Below are 3,442 nucleotides of genomic sequence, written 5' to 3' on the forward strand. Positions count from 1 at the left end.
GGGATGGAGTGAGATGGAGAGGGGGGAAGCTGGGGGTGATAACTGCTGCCACATGCACGCACATACACATATGCACCCGGCGCAGTACGGCTGAGTCAGCCTTACTCAAGAGGGGTCTCAGAGTCGGACACGGGCTGGGTGCTTCACCACATACCCCCGTCTTCACTGCATCCACTCTCCACTTTCATGCGTCTCACATTTCATACTCCTACGACACCTCTGATTCGGCAGCACTGGCAAGATGTGATCTTGTCCTCTGGCAAGTTTTCTACCAAATGACTCATGTTGTATCTCTCTTTCCTTCCTCAATTCTACACTACGTATTTGGAAGGGCTTTTTGATTTAAAAAAAACAAACAGTTTTATAAAGGTGTGTTTACGCCATTGAGTTGAAATCTGTTGGTATTGCACATAGGCTATATAAGAAGTGCACGTAGTCACTGTGACGTCCCCCACTGGTTCGTGGACTGCCATTTTGAAGCCTTGGTTTCGGCATTTTGGCCATCTCCATCTTGTTTTTTTGCAACCAGAAGTGGAGGGTGGAGCTAAGCAAAGCTGAATGTTGAATAAGACATTTTTAGGTGACCAAAATGTTGAAATTAACTTTCATGAAGTGAAACTGCAAAAGGGTTAAAGTTCTAAGATGAAAACACGGACAACTTCCAGACCGGACAATGCCATGGTAGCGACTGGTCAATCACAAGGTAGCCACGCCATAAAGCATACCCTGCTTTATGGTCTATTGAAACTAGTGATTGAGACTATACACTCATGTTTACAATGTTTACTGAGGTAATAAACAAAGTGAGAAGTAGGGTCATTTTCTCATAGACTTCTATACAATCAGACTTCTTTTTGCAGCCAGTGGAGTCGTCCCCTGCTGTCTATTAAAAAGAATCCAAGTTTAAGGGAAGTTTAATGACTTCTGCATTGGCACCACTTCTCAGACCGGGAGGTTGCCGTCTGGTATTGCACTGGATTTATTTTATTTCAATTTGTTTTATTTAGTAAATGCTGTTCTAAGGCACTACGTATGCAGTATACCTTACACGCACAAGCACAGGCCTGTGTATGCATTTTGACATTGCAATTGGCATGACGCCAGGACGTTTTGTAGATGTTTTTGAATACATTTGACCACAAACCAGCGACTGCCAAAAACTGTGCCGATGCAAGCCACACCGGGCACAAACGCCTAGACAACATCCTTTTAGGTCTGTGGACCAGAGGTCAGCAAGTCCTCCGTCGTCTGTTCATAAAACCTGTACAATCAGTAAACGTGACTGCACTGTAGAGGACCTGGCCTCGGCGTGTGTTCTGTGGCTTTCAATCAAATTGTCACAAAATACCTTCAGAAACTGGTCTTAGTTTACATGCCTTACAATTTACCTGCAAGGCGTATACACCGTGCTACAAATCACAGAACCAGCAGGACATTACACAATCACAGCATACCGTTTCATCAATCACAGCTCAGCCTTCAACACAACACAGTGGCAGTGAAGGATCGCCAAAGTCCACAACTGTAATATGCAGTCTGACCTCATTCGCAGGATTCACGACTTCCTCTCCCATCGAGCGACACATCAACAGTGTCATCACCAACACTCAAGGCCCATTTCTGTCTGACCCAGTACAACTTCACATTTCACTCAAAGGTGTAAGTGCAAGTTAGCTTTAACATTAGCAAGCAAAGGGGTTTTGCATCTATCAGCCTTCACTTTTACACTTTAACACTTTTAGTGTTGTAACTGCTAAAACGATGGAGGAGTGCAAACGTCTTGTTGGACCTCAGTGGATGAACTGACATGCATAGGCGCACCAAAGGGGACTGTTCATCATCTGTAACCTGCTATCACTCCATGTACAACCCCAACACCACCTACTGTACTGTGGAACACAGAAAAATTCTGGTAACACAATTTCTTTGGAATTACTGCCAAATTACCCCAATATTTATCGAAAATTACTTTATTATAAAGATTATTTAATAATTATATTAAATTATATATTTATTTAATACATTTCCAGGAAACGAATATAACGTTAATTGATATGCTTTATTTCCATATCTGCTGATAAATAGATAATAATTAGCAAAGAACTTATTTGAAAGTTCTTAAAATTCTCCCTGAATCATTACATTAGCTACCAGGTTACATTTGTGTAGACAATAAGTCACACAATGGCGAGATTCGTCCGTCCCATTCTTGTGAAAGCGATATCTCAGTAAAGCCTTGAGTGAATTTCTTCAAATTTGGCACAAATATCCACTTGGACTCAAGGATGAACTGATTATAATTTGGTGGTCAAAGGTCACTGTGACCTCACAAATCACGTTTTTGGCCATAACTCAAGAATTCCTATGCCAACAATGACAATTTCACACAAATGTCGAACTGGATACAATGATGAAGTGATGACATTTTGTACAGGGATCTGTATCTGTACTGCCAGTGAGAACTCATATTACCTCTCGGGAATACATGCCAAAGTATCAATGGAATTTATGCATTTTTTCTTCAAAGGAAATACAACACCGTTTCTTTTTGCTAGACACTTAATTGCCTTTCTAAATGGAGACAACACACTTTCTGTGATGACTTGGCATTACACAACACATTTTTTCCGATTTCTGTGATGACTTGGCAACGTAGATGTGTGTAATGTTTTGGCATCACTTCCCGCTCCCTGGAGTCATGGCACATTACGGGTTGTAACGCATTCTGTGATTATCTCATAGCTTTTCTCACAATATAATGATCATTTGACTTTTATTGTGCATTTCACGTTTGATGTGTGACATTTTTTTTTTAAATAGTACAAAGGAAAACATAATAAAAATGGTAATATAACAAACATTTATATTATGTCTTGTTTCTGAATTTGGTTACCCCTTTCCAGTTCTCGTTTCCTATATTTTAGTCTGGATGCTTTGACCTCAACTCTCACACGTACACACGTGCATGGGCACACATGTTGTCAGGTGATCTGTCTCTTGGCATTTGATGTCATTTCCAGGTTCAAGTGAGTGTGTGTGTGTTTTGGCAGTGATAGATGAGTGGGATACACACCTTAATGCGGCAAGCTACATTTAGATACATTTGTCGATGGAGAGGTTTATACAGAAATACACATGTGTATATGAGAGGGAGAGTGAAATGCAAGCATGCAGTGATACATGCACACATGCGTCCTTGCATATGCGCACCGATACATAGTCACATGTGAGCACACACGCACACAGACACACCTGCCTCTGGACAGGGTGACCTTGGATGCGGTGTATAAAAGGAAGGAGGAGCAGAAGAGGACATTACACTGATGAGAGGAGGGGAGAGTGTTGGGGATCAGGAGGGGTGAGAGGAAAAGAGAAGTTCAAGGGGGGGAAAGGAGGGAAGGTGGGGGAGAGATGACAGGAGGCAAAGGAGGGAGGTGAGATG

The sequence above is a fragment of the Sebastes umbrosus genome, chromosome 7 (genome assembly GCF_015220745.1).
Source record: "Sebastes umbrosus isolate fSebUmb1 chromosome 7, fSebUmb1.pri, whole genome shotgun sequence".
In the NCBI taxonomy this organism is placed as follows: Eukaryota; Metazoa; Chordata; class Actinopteri; order Perciformes; family Sebastidae; genus Sebastes; species Sebastes umbrosus.